Here is a 17,652-nt window from a genome sequence, read left to right as displayed (position 1 = left end):
TTTGGCAGAAGAATATAGTCCTTCGGTCTATAGGGTCATGTAAAATGTTGGGACTTGGATGTACTAGTAATAATGAAATATACCTCTCTTGCCCCTACTGCATGATCCAACTCCACAGCAGTGGCATAGTCATGGAAATAATGTGGCGGTATTCCTTGTAACATTTCAGTGTTCTAACTTGTCATTTGGTCAGTTCCCGGTGGAGTTTAGGGACAGATTCTGCCATCCCTACTCATGCTTATTTTCAGTGGGACTACGCACAGGATAAACAACTATTCAGGGAAAGTACTGGGGCAAAAATTAGGCCATTAATGGTTATTCTAGTTTATATCAGAAGTATATAAGCTCTACCCTGAAGGTTTCCATTTATTATCATCTCTAATTGCTCCATGATTACCTTAATTAAAACATTATTAACTAGATTCTAAGTATGTCTTTAAGCCAGTTGGCAGCACCCAACTGTGCATCCTCTGGCATAAGTTAGAGCAGTTTCCCTGGACCCACTTGTGAGATTCTGTACAACCCCAAATCCCGGAAATACTGAGAGCTATGAGCAGGTCCCTGCATCTCCCAATCTGATTTTATATAGGACTTAGACTGCCCCTGTATTGGATGAATTCTCCCCAACGCACTGAGGCCCCTTTATGGTCCTTATACACTGCCAGAATGGCATGCAGGGGCCAGAACCCAGCACTTCAGAGTGTGCACCTGCCGTCCTTAGTCTTGCAAAAGTCCTATTGACACCTTGAAGTCTAAGACTTTGATGAGGGTTTTCTTTCTGGCAGGACTGCAGGATCAGGACCTTAATGGAGAATACAGTATGAACAACACACACAGTGGAAATTCTTCAAGAGCAGCTGTCACTGCATAGGAGAAGTTTGAAAAAAAAACCCCTATTTTGTTCTGAAACAATTCTGCTTCTGTATTGTATAGTTCCTCTATTTTTCTTCTCATTATCTATTACTAAAGATATTTTTATGAAAACAGAATCTTTGCTAAAGAGTTCATCTGCCCTTTCTACTTATTACCCATCTGACATCCTAATCCTTTGTTCGTGACATCGCTCTAGGGCTGCTGTGGAAATTATTATGCTGCCAGCAAGCAGAGGACTATGACTACAGGTAGAGAATAAACAGATCTCTTGAGAAACAAAGATCCTTTTTTCATCCAAATATTTTCATTAATAATCAACGAAGGAAGGAAAATATATGATATTTTTCTGAGGAGCTGCTGCTCTTTTAATCAGGCTTTTGGCAAGAGAAAGTGTGAAAAGGCCCTGTCACTCTGAGAAAAAAGGTTTTTAAACAAGGCTAGACAGTTTGCTCTTATGATCTGTTTGCACTTCTTGATCATTTTTACTCTTTTGCAGTCTGCAAGCACCAGTGTTAGGAAGAGTCACAGATTGCCATTTACTGCACATGCTTTCTAAATGACCTCCAAAAGGCTTTGTTATACCCCTGATATGCCTAGAAACAGTATTGCCAATCCCAAACATTCAAAAAATCATGAGTTTTTTTAAAAAGCAACACGTTTTGCAATATTTCGATTTGCCTTCTTGTTTTTGAGCTTTTACAGGACATTTGGGTCATGTTTTCAAACTTTCCTCCACAGTATCTAGCTCCATGAGGGCTAGATGCTAATTTTATTTTTTAAATAAAAGTTGGGAGTCTCATCTAATCACTTGATTCCAGGAGCTGCAGCTTTTAAGGAAAACCCAAATATGAGACTCATGATAAGAGCTGGCAACACTAGTAAATAAATATAGTTTTTCAAATAATTGCAGGTCAGATTACGTAAATTACAAAACCAGCCAACTTTGGAGACAGAGCAGAGTCAGACCAATCCAGGGGGAGTAAATGGAGGGAATGAGGGATAACATATGTGTTCAGGTATTTGGAGAGAAATTAAGTGTGCAGGCTGTATCTTCTCAGCGCTTCTAGCTGGTGCAGAAGACATAGTCCCACCTTCTCCTTTGGAGAGGATGAACTAGTAAGGGTGCAAAAGGGGAACAGTTCCTTTGCTCCACTGAATGTCATAATTGAGAATACACCTGGCCCTTGTGAGAAGTCCAGGAACAGGAAGGGTGGGGGACAGAGAGGGTTTCTTGCACCCTTCCCCCAGTACATTTGTGCCAGAGATAATCAGGGATGGTAAACACTGAAACAGTGTTCTAATAGAGTATCTCTAGCAAACAGGTTAAAGAGAACTTCATAAGCATAAGTCTGAGGATGAGTGAGAAACATTTTTTCTTTCATGTCATGATCAGGTTCTAATCACAAAAGTGTTGTATACTACTTATCTGTATGCATTACCTAGCTAACAAAGAGGGACTTTGCTTTGAACAATGGCTCTGCAAAAATAAGCTTGTTTATTATCTTTCATTGCTCCATCTCACATATGCTCAGTTAACAAGTAAAGAGATTTACTGTTTAGAGTTTCTGGCAAAATATTGAAAAGCAAAATATTTCAATTCTGAAATGCTGCCATGATGTCTTGTGGGACTTGTAGTTCAAATGCCACATGCTTCAATTCTCCTCTTAAGACTGGGCTTGCTGGTTGGACTACATCTTCCATCATGCAACATGGTCCTCCCTCTTGGCGATGGGAGGTGGTTCACCATGTCATTCATATGGTCACAGTGCAGCATAGGAGATGAAGTCCAGCTGGGAAGGTTGGCACATTAAGAAGAATGGGAGCCTGAGTTACCTGAACTACAGGTTCTGCACTGTGGTGGCATTTCAGAATCAGAAATTTTTTCAGTTTTCCTCCAACTTATTTGAAAACCTTCTATTATTCCACATGAATATGGTATCCAGTCACTAATAAACTTGTGCATGCATTACTGACACTTTTGATAAAAATCTGCAAGTAGAGACAAATAATGCATTAAGTATTCTCCCTGGAATGCAGACTGCTGCTTCTAAAAACAGAACATAACAAAGGTTATTTTAGATTAATAGGATGTTTGCTTGACTTCTACGGTATTTTGCAAAATGAAAAAAGATAAAAACTACTTAAGTTCTAGTAGATTATGATAGCACCAAGAAGCCTCAATCAGCGGTTAGGATCACACTGCTCTAGGCACTATATAAACAAATTAAATAGACAGTCCCGGCCCCACATGCTCACAATCTAGGATTGTGACAAGACCAAACAGGCACATAAAGAACAAATGGGGTCATATTGGGTGGGAGACAAGATAAAAGGAAAGATAGAAAAATAATTGCCTATCTCTAGTACATGAGAAACACTGCACTTCTTATTTAGCACACATAGTATGAAGAAGGGACACAATCAACATAGTACAGAAAAATAATATCCTGTGTAATAGATGGGCTGGTTACTGCCCAAGATTATCTGAATCAAAATCATCCATAAACTGTGTCAATACACTGCTGAAAACTGTTGCCACAAGCTGACTATTTTTTAAAGCAGAACTAAAGACTATTCACAGCTGGCTATACTCTATTACAGAAATGCAGATTAAGGCATGTTTGAAAGCATTATGAATAATACATTATTTTAAAAGTACAAAGTGAATATTGTAATCAGCTGTCAAAATTCAAGAAGCAATTTTCAATCTATGGGCCAGATTTTTCCTAGCAGTTGCAAGGGATTTCAATTTTTGGAGTGGGGAGAGGCTGTGCTGGATGAGGGCCTTCATCTCCTGGAAGGGCTGTAGTGGTGATAGGGAGGGCAGTTTTAAATTCTGTCTGTTGCTCCACAGAAAGCATTGAAACTGCATCTGCCTGCAGATTGGAGGATGGATTCCCTTCACTCCAATGCTCATGTAGATTCATGCATCCTTTAACTCAGGCTTTGTATAGAGAAAGGAAGAGGGAGTGTGAATGGTGGTGGTTGAATTTCACCCCTCACAATGTTGCACAGATCCAAAAACAAATACATACCAGCCAATTGCAATAGATCTCTGTTTCATTCATAAGCCTTTGGGCTCTATAAGAATTTCAAATCTAAACACTCCCCAACAGCTCCCATCTGTAGTTAATGGCAGTGTCCTATATTTGGCATCTTTGGTGACTAAATAAAGCCTTGAATGTTAGCAATATTGGAGCTCTAACAGTACTGCCTCACTCTTATCATTCATATCTAGTAAATATTTATTCACCACATAACTAGGACATGCTGCGGTTCTTCCTCAGGGAAAAACTGCTCTTCTATTAAATTTAATGGAAATTGTTCTTATTCAGGTAGAACCGAATTAACCCCATACACCCACACACTTTTGTTGTTGTTGTAAATTTTGGAAAATCTCCTATAGTGTGTTCTGCAATGTAGCAGTGGCATAATTTGTCCCGTAATCATGCAGTTTGAAGAGGGTTCTGGTTCTAAAATTCTACACATCTTTGTATTGTTCCTAAGATTAAAAGCTGCAGGCCCTTAATCCATAGTGTAAATTACTATCCCTGTGGTTAGTCCCTGTGGAGAAGGTAACTATGCCACAATATGCCTCCAGGTATCTGGGGAAATAATAAGAAGAAAAACAACAACATTGTTTCTGAGTTAAACATTCTCTTTTCTGTGTACAGATATTCATTTTCTTTCTCCAAGCTAAAACTTTATATAGCTTTTCAAAAAACATATTTTGTGATGGCTTTGATGGATATGCTTATCTAAATAACCAGTGCCTGGCTGCAGTTTTACACACAAGTATTCTATTTTGTAAGATCACTAATATCTACCAGTCAATCAGCTGTGACAATAATCTCTTCAGAACTTTACTCTGGGCTCTAAATTTTGCAGGATGGTTCATTACATAATTGGTATAAAATCCAAATACTAGCTAATATTGTTTAGATAGAGTCTGGAGCCATCAGTGTAAACAATTAGGAAAAAACCACTACAAAGACTAAGGATTATTGTCTGAATTCACATAAAACCATGACAGACCACTTCTTGGAATACTGTACAAAGAGGGAAAATACAATTTACCAGACACCACTGAAGGGCATTTGGTTTCATCACCTTTATCTCCCTAAACAGATAGTATGCAAAATTTCAACACACATAATTATGGTATCAAGAGTGATAGCTTAAAATGAGCCATACTCCTGATATAACATTTCTGGGTTTCACTGCCAAGTATGATGCATGTTCAGAGAGTGTGAAATTTCATAAATGGGGAGGGATCGATACTGAAAGAGAGGGTTCTCACAGGGTGAGTCTATGTAAACAGATTACAAAGAGGACTTCACACACACAGTTTGAGGAAGGGTGGGAAGAATTTTTTTTACCTTCACATTGTGATCATCAAGTTCAAGACCCAAGAATGCAGGCTTTTTACAGAGTTTCCCCCTATTATGTCTTCTGTAAATCACTGGAGATTAAAACTTCCCCTTATTTCTCTCTCTTTCTTTTTGAAAGAAAGTTGATGTTCTTTAGAAAACGACCAATTGTTCTTTCACAAGCTCCCATGCCAAGTTTAGAAATTACAGCAATGATGTAAAGCAAAGTCATTTCATCCCACCTTTTATTTTTCAAAAACATGAAACAAGAAATATCTAATTTTACTTCGTTGCCCTTGACATCGACATTGTGCACGGAGGGCAAATGAAATTCACCCCTGTGCAGAGAATCAGCCCAAGGCCTACACACTCACTGCGATCTCACCTCAAATTCTGAAGTTACCCTTACTCACTTTTTATTCCTTACCCAGGGAAAGCTCATCAACTCCCATTCTGTTCTAAGAACTGAGTAAAGGCTTTCTGGGGAAGGATCATCTCTGTGTTATGAGCTTGTGTACAGTGTCTAGTACAATGGAGCCATGATCCATGATGAATCCTGGTCACATGCCACCTGAGGCATGTTGTGCATATGCTAAGACAACAACAATGACTGGGGCCCCAAGGCGCCACCATAATGCAAAACAATAACACACAGAACACAGAACAATTTTTCCTCAGTTCCTAGGAGACATTTTTACAATGTTCTCTTTATTTTGGTTGCTGGGTTTCTCTTTCCCTCTGCCTTCCATGGGGAAAAAATGCTGCTTACAACCTGTACTGTAAGCCCGTCTCCTCAGATAGTCTCCATCAATCAGACAGCAAGACCCACCTGATTTTGGTCTTCCATTTTGTAGCTCACTGAACTGCTTCTAAGCATCTGGTCCATAGGGCTCTCTCCACATTATGGTTAGACTCAGCTAGCAAAAACTTTTAGCACGATTACAGTATAGACAGGTCTTTTTTTTTTTGTCTAGAGATTAGCGTGAAGTGTAGGTTGGTTAGCAGGTCTTGGGGAAAAACAAATTCCTACCCACCATAGTCAAGGGGATTATTTTAGCAACAACGTAGCCATTTGCAGAGTTTCAACCATAGCGTGGTAGAGCATAACTCCCAAGTACACATGTCTAGAAGTGTCTGTTTACTACTGTTCATTGCTATCTGACTTCTTCATCCATGTATACAAAGCAATCCTTGGGGGTGTTCGGGTAAGCAGCCCCTAAGTCTTTAGTGTTATGAGAACTTTTTCCTGAACAAAAACTATATTAACTGATAAAGTTTGCTACTTTTCTGATGTGCAATCATGAGTGGGATATCACAGGCGCTGCATATTTGCAATACCTCTGAACTCTCACAGATGAGCTGAGAGGCAGAAGATTTTCTGAAAGCTGTTTAACTATTTGCATTCATGTCAGCAAAAAGTCAAGTATTTTCTTATCACTTTCCAGGGGAATCTGAACTGCCTTAGGATTTAGGACTTTTTTTTTATTATTTAAATAAAAAGAGGGCGCAAAGAAAGACATTTTGCTGATATGGTTGAGGATAATGTTTTTGTGAATTAAAGTGAAAACTTGATTAAAGGTGCATCTCTTTGGATTGTTTATGCTCTTCGGAAAGAGCAAGTTACCTCCAAGTCATCATGTCATCTGAGACTCCTTCTTGCTGTATAAACATTTTCACTGACTGCCATCATGCCTGATGGTTAGGGCAGAGCTGGTCAGACCACATCCTCCCTGGGTGCTGCTGAGCTCAATCAACAACCCACTCATTGTTCTAGCAGATATTTCTGCTTCTTAAGGCCAAGGTAACCTTTCCAGACCTCATATTTAAAACAAAGCAAAGCAAACCAAACACACAATTTGGAGCAAATATTAATTTAGTGATAATAACGTAGGCACTTCATTCATTCCCAGGAATAAATCTGCCTTTCATTTTCTTAAAAGATAATGTTTTCCAGAAACTGTGGATTTGAAATTCCCCACATATTTCTGAAATGCAGAGACAAAAGGACCTGATTCAAGACAACAACCCTCTTCAGGAAAGCATGTAAGCACAAGCTCAAGTCCCAGTGAAGTCAATGAGAGAGAGAGAGCCACATGCTTAAGTGCTTTCATGAATCAGAGACAGAATGGCTGTCTTACAATAGGTAGTCAACACTTCACCCCCTCCCTCTCCTGAGATTTGGCTTTAACAACAATACAAGAGTTCAGTTCAAACTTTTCCATAGGCCTGAATGTCCTCAGCATTCTTATCTCAGGACTGCTCAGATTGCATAATTCCTCTCTGTCACCTAGACACTGGCACCTCCCTTACATTTGGGTGGGGAAAGAAGCCCCCTGTCTCAGTCAGACAGCAGAACCCATTTAATTCTTTTCCTCAGGATCAACATGTGCAAACAGGGGGGTGGTTCAGACAAACACTGACAGCCTATTCCAGAATCAAAGTAAATTATGAGTTCTGAACATGAATTGGAAGCTTGTTCTATAATTGTGGGTAGGGAGAACACCTGTCCTGTACGATCTAGTTTTAGGACATCCCTTACTTGTGCCCACAGTATCCTGAGATCTGTATCCAGGAAGAAGCCATTAAGTAGTGGTTGATCAGTGTTTCCAATGATCAAACATGCTGTGGCTCAAACACTGATACTTACTGTGGATTTTGTTCTACAAATAAATCACCTTTTGCTTGTGTTTATTCGAATATATATGGAAGGGCAGGCCATAATCATGAAGACTAGATTCCAAATGCCATAGTTCCAAATTTTTCCAATTTATGTGGAGGACAAGTCAATACATCATCAGGTTGTGGCCTTACAGAGCAATTAGTAACATACAAAGAAAGTAAACTAAGGAGGTTCTGGACAAATATTCTAAGAACCTTACAGGTAATAAACAGTACTTTAAAAGCAGTGTGAAATTTTTCCAGCAATCAATGAAAAGATTTCAGTACCAGAGTAACATTCAAAGAGCACAGGGTCCTCATTCTTAGCAAATGAGGGTGTCTTACAGCATGTATACCTTTTAAAGAAACAGTGTAAAGTATTGGACTCACATTGGACTCCTGATATTTCATCCCAGCCTTAACTATAGCTCTGCCACTGCACTACTGAAATTGCCAGTGTTCAATTTTTCTTTAGATAATTATCTATTTTCTAGTTATCTCAGCTAATCCATATATTACTAGTTTCCATGTGGACAAACTAGGTGGAGCCATGCTAGCCAATTTACTGAAACATAATTGTAATAGCATCTCTTGCAGTATCATACCTACATGCAAATTATGTAGGTGAAAGCAAGCCCTTCACACCCCTTGTACATTAGCTTTGGGTTGCATTGCACTGAAACTGAAATCCCCAACAATTTCATATTCTCAAGAAATGTGTAAGACTAGCTTATTTTGCATAATTTTGCTCTGTATACATACGCAGTACTTTAGATACTGCTTCTGTAGTTGGCAACTGATTCTTGCCAGCATATTTATACCTGCCCCTGGAAATTTCCATTGCATGCATCTGACGAAGTGGGCATTCACCCACGAAAGCTTATGCTCCAATACATCTGTTAGTCTTAAAGGTGCCACAGGACTCTGTTGCTTTTTTTAATAGACCTGTAAATATTGTACATTTACAGTTAAAAGATATCTGGAAGTAAGCCCAATCCCCCCAATCTATACTTGGAAAAATTACTAACATTATGCCAATATGTGCTACTTCTCTCATTTGTCAGAAACTGTAAGAATCAGTCACAGATTGATTACTAGCCAGGTCTTAGCCAGGTCTCCTTTTTATTATTAGTCAGTTTAAATAAAAATACTTTATGGCTGTCCTTTCTCAGGTTCTCTTTTCAAAGAAGAGTTATTAAACAGTATAGTAGGTACCATGGGAAAGAACTAAAATAAAATCAGGTGAGTATGGGTTTATGAGGATAAATATTTTTAGGAATAAAAAGCCTCTTACAAACTCCCACCCAAATGGCATTTTATCCTAAACAAAAGTCTGAATTGGAGGTAAGACTTTCTCTGTCGCTCCAGATTTCCTATTGATGGCTATGCAGCTTCAATACAGCCTCATTACCACAGAAGCTCCTGAGGACTCCAAAGGGCTATGCAAAATAAGTTAATACAGCCTGGAACCATGTTTCAAGGTAATCTCTGTGGGGTTAGAGAGTGCAGACAAAGTGGACACATTTCACAGCCTTGACCTGTTCCCTCTACCCTGGCTCACTCATCTCCAACTCCTTCTCCAGAACTGATTCTGGTCTATGCAGAGAGAGTTTGTGGGGTTGAGGGAGGAGATGGGAGGGTGCCATGGAGACACTTAAGCCACCTTATGCAGTGAGGGGGGGTGATGCGTGGAGGAGGGACAGATCTGATCCTGAAGTTCCTTAGTCCCTTTCAACAAAAATCTATGAGAATTTTTAGACCCTCCCCGGTGAGTCTGGGCCATGTTTTAAATAGAGCATTTAGGGTTCTAAAATGTCTCTGCAAAAGAGTTCCTTACAGAAACCACTTGTTTCTTGATTATTTGCACAGAATGAAATTGACAAACAAAATTGTCAACTAAATTTCAGTTAGTTTCCTGTTGTGCCAGTTTTATACTCTAGGTTTGCCTCCCAATCACTTATTTATTTTATGGCAAACCAATTAAATAGCAAATAAAAACACATTTTTTTAAAAAAGAACAGGAGTACTTGTGGCACCTTAGAGACTAACAAATTTCTAAATCTCTAAGGTGCCACAAGTACTCCTGTTCTTTTTGCGGATACAGACTAACACGGCTTCTACTCTGAAACCTTTTTTTAAAAGTTACCTCGATCTCAGACTGGGATCCTGGTCTGATCCGATTAGTTAAGATAATCACATTGAGTCTCCTTCAGGAGCCTCCCGCCCTCGTGTTGTTTAGAATGCATGCCAATTGTGAATTCATCAAAATAATGTGCAGTCGTAATAGCAGAAGAATGAGAACAAGTTCAGAAGGGTGCAGTTAACTTTAAAAAAACTGTGCCTCTTCGTTTATTAGCTTCAGCAGGGTATGCAAGTGAAAATACCGAACTACCTATTTTTCTTCTGACACAGCTGAAACTAGGAAATCCTGGAAATCTCATGAGACTCTACTCTTGTGAGATTTCCAACTCAGCTTCCAAACCAGACACGTTAGGAGAAGGATTCAATAAGTATCTGAATCCCTGTGCTGCTACTTCTGCCAAGATCCTGGATCGGTAGAATTCTGCCCAGCACCAATTTTCAGATTATTTTTCAGCAACTGGAACTGAAGCCAGCTAAGGCTATTTCCTAACACTGCTGGAGTTCTTTAAATGGAAGATTTTAAACGTGCATTGTCCATTCCTTTAGGCCTAGAGTAATGGGCCCTGGGACTTTAAAATGCTGTTTCCCCAGATTCCTGAAATGTGATTTCACTAGAAAATACATAGAGTATTTAAAGTGAAGAGCAAGTTTGTAAAAGGAGAAGGTTAGTGTCTGTCCCCAAGGCAGTCAGAGCTGTCATTCAAACCAAACCAGAGAAAGCTCTTGCCACCCTACTCCTCTATGTGTTGTAATATCTGATGACAATCCCACTAGTTTTCTATCTGCCGGTAACTGATGGTCATGTCCTCAAGTTTCATGCTTTGACCTTTCTTCAGGTCTTCACCACCATGAGCTATCCAGCACTGCTTGCTGCTGATAGGTTGGAAATAATCAATTTGAGGTGGATTCACCAATCTCTTACCATGCTGAATTCTTCTTTTCCAGGTCTTATTTTTGAAAAATTTGTTATAGGAACGTTCTAGACAAACTTAATTCAGGTCCTTGGCTGACAGGTCCGCAGCATACTCAGGAGCAATGGGCTAGGATGGCCATGTAGCAATCTCATTCCCTAGATCTGATTTAACTCCTATATCACAGCTAGGGCACAAGAAAGCCACATTACTTGCATCTGCAGCATCATAGAAAATTCAGGCACTGCAGGGAGAGAATTGTTTCTCACCTCTATCCCACAACTTAAGTTATAGCCCAAAAGAAGTATTCCCTTCCTTTAAGTGAGCAACATAACAGCAAGAGCATAGTTCGTACCAGTTTTAAGACCATTTTGCTCCATCACTACATTTTTGGAGGGTGTGAATTTTTAAGCATCGTGCACACTTACAGCATAGCAGCTTACCATATAATGGGAAATTGCAATCTGATATTTTCCCCTCAGCTGACACAACCTCAAACCCTCTTCCCCCTTCAGGCTTCTCTAGGAAGCTTGAAAAACAAAAACCAAGCCCCCAAATAATGAATAATTTTCAGATTAAAATATATATCAGGAAAATATTATTTCTCTTACTTTAAGTGAATCCAGACAACAATTAGTTCAACATCTCAATAACTGTTCTCCCTGCAACCAACTTGGGCTCTGTCTTCCTTCTCTGGGGCAGTGGTTTACAACCTGTAGGAGTCCACAGACTATGTCTAAGATTTCCAAAGGGGTCCGCACCTCCATTTGAAATTTTGTAAGGGTCTTCAAATGAACAAAGGTTGAAAACCACTGCTCCAAGCTATTCAGCATCACTTACACAGCTGAGTTGACTTCAGTCACTGTCATGGTCTCACTGAAAGTCCTGAGATTTTGGAGCCAGTCCTGAGAAATCACTGTTGGGCCAAAAGTCTAAAGCTAACTAGATATGATTGAAAGCAGTCATATCATAGGAACATAAGGGGGATTATTCTATCATTTCTTTAATTCAGTACAGCAATGAGACCGATACACCAACATTAAACCTTAATGCATCCCATCTTGGGACTCAGATATCAGACTGAACATTCCCCTTGCCTTGGTTATATAGTTCGTCCCCAGCCTAGTTCATGGGTCCTGCTCTTTGCTGCTGGCTGCAGTGCAGTGCAAATGAAAAATCCCAATTTCTAAAATTCAAGGCCTTGTCAACAGTGTGGATTTTCTGAAATTTTCCCATGGTTGCTCAAGAAGTAGCATGGCTCCATCAGTGCTAAAGATGGTCGGAATGCTAGTTCAGACTGGCTGATGGTGTATTTACCACCATGCCTTCCCACCCTGCTCAGAGTGGGTCCAAACAAGTGGCAAAAATGCAGATGGCTAATCTATATCTACAGTGTTACTGCAAATCTTCAGCCGAAGTAAGAGATCAGGAGTACTTCTCCATTCCCCAACATACTGTTCTGTGTGTGTTAGAAGCGATGAAGTGAAAATGAAAAAGGAGCAGGCAAGAGAAAACAAAGCAGGAGGCTATTAAACCTCTCCTTTTCTGAGCAGGGGTCACAAAACATAGTTCAGAAAAGCTGGCAAGAGGAGCATATGCAATGGCTTATCATCTTTGTCAGATGTTTGATCTATTAACCCTGATGTGTCAGTAAAATCCACTACATCTTACTCAAAGCTGGGAAACAGACTTGTAAGAGACTCATGAGTGCTGTGCTATTCTATTAAGTCTATAAATGCAAGGTTTATATTCTGGGCTCATATAGTGGTCTTTGGATCAGCTTCCCAAACTGCAGGACAAAAACATTGACATAGAATCATGGAAGTGTAGGGCTGGAAGGTACCTTGAGATGTGTTTAAGTCCAGCCCTCCTGAACCAAGAGGACCAAATAAACCTAGACCATCCTTGACAGGTGTTTACCCAACCTGTTCTTAAAATCCTCCCTTGGAAGCCTATTCCAGAGCTTAACTGTTTTAATACATAGAATGATTTTCCCAGCATGTTTTCTGAAAGTGCATAGAGGATTTATCACTTACTGGTTAGACTGGGAATCTTCACTCCTGTGTTATTCTTGGCTCTGGCACTGGCCTTCAATATTGTTGACCTCTGATGAGACAAGCAACGTAACATTTACTATCACAAACCAGGATTTTCTTCTTGTGAATGATAACAATTCTGTTCATGCCATATGTAATTCTCTAATGCTTGCTGCATGATAATTTCTTGTATAGTAAAAGTGCTTAGAATTGTATTTTGTCACTTCTTTTAAGGGCAACGGCTGTTGTAAAACAATTTGCAGAAAAGGAGAGTAAGAAACGTGCATGAGCCAGAGGGCAAATGGCTTTTGCCAAGTTCCACAAGAATCATTGTGGTTTTAGAAACAAACATTTCTGGGCCAAATGATGATCTGCCCCTGTAGAGGTGCACAAGGATTATGGGGACGGCTCCCCTCACATTTGTGTGACTCAAGGGCAGATCACATTAGCAGTTGCTGTAAGCAGGAACTGCTTGGATCTTGCTCTCTCTGGGAAGCAACTCATGCAGGGCCAATGTATTGGGGAAGCAGTCTGCACTATCCTGTGGCACAGTCTCTTCTGTTGCCCTCTCAGGAGCAGCAGGGCTCTGCACCTCCCCTACACAGAACTGTGTGCAAATTACACAATTTAGCCTTCTCTGATTTGGGCCCATCTCTAATTTTCACCCTAAATATATACTTAGCTCTAAATCCTCTCTTAATAGCTATATATATATGAATAATGATGCTATTGGAAAGGGTTGAGGTTACCAGTGGAGAGAAGCCCTGTAGGGGGCTTAGATCCACAAGTCTCAGATGTTCCTCAGAATAGTTTGACTGACATAATGTTAGCAGCAGTTTACTGGAAGAGATTTACCATGAGCTCATAGGTTCTTTAATCATCCATAGAATTTGAGTAAAGATTTCAGATTTGAATTCACATTTCTCTCCCACTCTGCATTTTACCACATAATCCTGTCAGAAGATCTAACATAATAATAACTGTTTCACTGTATATAAAAAGTGGCCTCTGTTGGCAGTAGATGTGAATTACTGTGTTATTGGACTATTCTGTATAATATGCTGTTACAAAGGGTCATATATTGCGCTTAAGCCACATACAGAACTCCCATTGACATAAATAGGATATGTCACAGTGTAGCACAGTCTATTTTTACTTGAATGGTTTATTGTGTGTGCGCGCAAAACATTAGATTTGGAAAATGAAAGATAATAAAATTAGATTAAAAGCCTAAGGCATTTCTAATCATTAACACAATTTTACTGTGTTATTGATAAGATGATATAAAGTGACCCCTATTTCTTGAAAACAGCATTGTCCATAAAAATAATACTTGAGGGTATTTGATTGGTGCTCGTCTATTCCTACAGCTCATTCCCCAACTGAGATAATATTACTTTGTGACATCACAATGTGTTATCACAAAAAGGATTATTACTTTAAATAAGGAAAAGTAGAAGAACAGATCAATTCCTAAGCACCAAAGACCTTCTTATGTAACAATTTCTAATAACACAAGAAGCAGAAGAGAAACACAGAAGTTGTATGATCCATAACCAGAATTATCTTCAAAAATTTTCATGAGATGTGAATGGGTTTCTAAGTTCCTAGTATCAACTCAGTGGGCCTGATTCTGCTCTGAGTTGAACCAGAGCAACTATTTTAGTCAATAGCTTTACACCAATGTAAATCTTGTTTGAGATCAGAATCCTATCCCGGTTGTTTTTTGATTGGTGGTGGTGGGTTTCTGTTGTTGTTTTAAGGATTTTATAGTTCTGCTCTGCAAGTTCATTCCTGGCTGAAGTGTGGTTTGAGCCCATTAGTAAACCTCATTCAGAAGTTACAAACAAACAAAACTAAAACCAAAACATTTTGTCTCCTCTTGAAAGTTATTGATGTGCCTGGGGCAAGGTATGGACCAAGGTTCTCTCTTGGACCCATTGTTATCTAAGCCCTTATATAATTTATTTTTTTTTTATTTTCCCTTGTTTTCAAAAGTAGTGTTGAAAACTAAATGAAGTTAGCACAGAGACCCACTGTGTTTAAGTAACTTTCCTTGTTGATTGTGACACACACCAACAAAAGGAAAGATGATGAAAGCTGTTTATTACTTTCTCTGGAACCTGCTCCCAGTGAGCTTCAGTACTACTGTGGTATCAGAACAGTAAGTGATTACAAACACCTTCTGTGCTCTTCCACCTCATCTATTGCAAACCAAATAAACCCTGCACTTTGGTCAATGCATTGTATGCCTATAATTACATGTTTTAAATAGCCTTTGAGTGAGCATATTCAACATGAATTTTGCACACAGTCTGCAAAGCAAAGACTGCTATCATAAAGTTCTGACATTTGCACACAATGAAATTTGCTCTGTTGGACAGCATATTGTAACACAGGAGTGCCTCAAACTTGTTATGATGTGTTTTCATCATCCCATGTGGAGGAGGCTAAATCCTCTAATAACCATGTTATTGAATGCTGCTAAAGCCATGTAAAGACCAGGGGCATAACCAGGCACAACTCCTTGGCCTTCAGTGAAGCTGCCCCAACTCACATAATGGTGAATTCTTTGATGGTGAATTCACCCAGGATTTTGTATGGTTCCTTAATGTGCTTAATAACAGGGTTTGGATCAATCTATACTGGCAAGATTAAACACATATCTATTATAGTCCACAGCCCAAACATGGAAATGTGTCCTGCAGAGTGGTCATAAATGAAAGTTGGGCACATCCTGTAGAATGCAATTAATGTTATGGAGCATTGCAACACCTAGAAGATATTAAGATAAGTAACATTCAGCATGGATTTGTCAAGAACAAATCATGTCAAACAAACCTAATAGCTTTCTCTGACAGAGCAACAAGACTTGTGGATGGGGGGAAGTGGTAGATGTGGTATATCTTGACTTTAAAAGGCTTTTGATACTTTCTCGCATGGCCTTTTCATAAACAAACTACGGAAATACAACCTAAATGGAGCTACTATAAAGGTGGGTGCAAAACTGGTTGGAAAACCATTCCTAGAGAGTAGTTATCAGTAGTTCAGAGTCATGCTGGAAGGGCATAATGAGTGGGATCCCACAGGAATCAGTTCAATATCATCATCACTGATTTAGATAATGGCATAGAGAGTACGCTTATAAAGTTTGCAGACAATACCAAGCTGGGAGGGTTTGCAAGTGCTTTGGAGGATACGATTAAAATTCAAAATGATCTGGACAAACTGGAGAAATGGTCTGAAGTAAATAGGATGAAATTCAATACGGACAAATGAAAAGTATTCCATTTAGGAAGGAACAATCAGTTGAATACATACAAAATGAGAAATGACTGCCTAGGAAAGTGTACTGCAGAAAAGGATCTGGGGGATCATAGAGGACCACAAGCTAAATATGAGGCAACAGTGTAACACTATTGCAAAAAAAGTAAACATCATTCTGCGATGTATTAGCAGGAGTCTTGTAAGCAAGACACCAGAAGTAATTCTTCTGCTCTACTCCATGCTGATTAGGACTCAACTGGAGTATTGTGTCCACATTTCAGGAAAGATGTGGACAAATTGGAGAAAGTCCAGAGAAGAACAACAAAAATGATTAAAAGTATAAAAAACATGACTGTGAGGGAAGATTTAAAAAAAGGCTTTATTTAGTCTGGAGAAGAGAAGGCTGAGAGGGGACAGAACAGTTTTCAAGTACATAAAAGGTTGTTACAAGGAGGAGGGAGAAAAATTGCTCTTGTTAACCTCTGACGATAGTACAAGAAGCAATGGGCTCAAATTGCCGCAAGGGGAACTTAGCTTGGACATTAGGAAAAACTTCCTGTCAGGGTAATTAAACACTGGAATAAATTGCCTAGCAAGGTTATAGAATCTCCATCACTGATGATTTTTAAGAGCAGGTTAGACAAACACCTGTCAGAGATGGTCTAGATAATCCTTAGTCCTGCCATGAGTGCAGGGAAGTGGACTAGACCACTTGAGGTCCCTTCCAGTCCTACGATTCTTGATCCTATGCTCTTTTTGGGGTTTGTCAATGAATGCTCACCTCCCATTTCTATAACAGTTAGGAGTACTGAGGAATAAATGCACTTCACTTCACTCCTTTCAGAATGAAAGATTTTCTAGGAGACACCCGTTTTCATTTAAAACATATGAGAGAGCTTCCCTTGACTTGCAGACTGTGTTAGCAACACCCAGACACAGTGACTAGCCCTTCAGCAGCTGTCACTGCTTGAATGGAGTTTTAGCCATTTAATAGGGAAGGATGCCCACTTTATTTAGCAAACATTGTCAAACTGTTCAAACCACTCTGGTAGGCCTGAGTTCCTTCTACTCACCAGCACCACTTTTTTCCATAACCAGTCTATTTCCATCTCAGTGGCTAGCTCCCTCAACACTGGCTTTTGTACCTTACAAGGCCTATCATCCCACTTTACTTCTCTATGTTATATTCCACTCCCTGTCATGCCAGCTGATCTGCTCTTGGGCACTTCATTCCCTCCACGGGTCAGTCTGTCCATTTCACTCCTGCATTTTCCTCCAGACATAGACAAACCTCAGGGTTCAGTTTCCACCCTAGCAACCTCACAACACACTGTCTCATAACATAATGATCGCTTTTCCTACCTAGAAACATTTGTGGCTTCCAGACATCCCTGC

General features: G+C 39.6%; 1 long non-coding RNA gene across 1 annotated transcript in view; it reads right to left on the bottom strand.

The window, feature by feature from the left end:
* LOC117879519 overlaps positions 1 to 17,652 on the bottom strand; it is a 149,743-nt gene that overhangs the window by 85,211 nt on the left and 46,880 nt on the right. The window contains exon 3 of the long non-coding RNA XR_004646289.1: positions 12,991 to 13,060. This is a non-coding gene — a long non-coding RNA (uncharacterized LOC117879519). The remainder of the gene's footprint in view (positions 1 to 12,990; positions 13,061 to 17,652) is intronic.

This window comes from Trachemys scripta, chromosome 6, assembly GCF_013100865.1.
Source record: "Trachemys scripta elegans isolate TJP31775 chromosome 6, CAS_Tse_1.0, whole genome shotgun sequence".
Classification (NCBI taxonomy): Eukaryota; Metazoa; Chordata; order Testudines; family Emydidae; genus Trachemys; species Trachemys scripta.
Note: the sequence above shows the minus strand (reverse complement) of the source record. Positions and strands in the feature narration are given on the sequence as shown.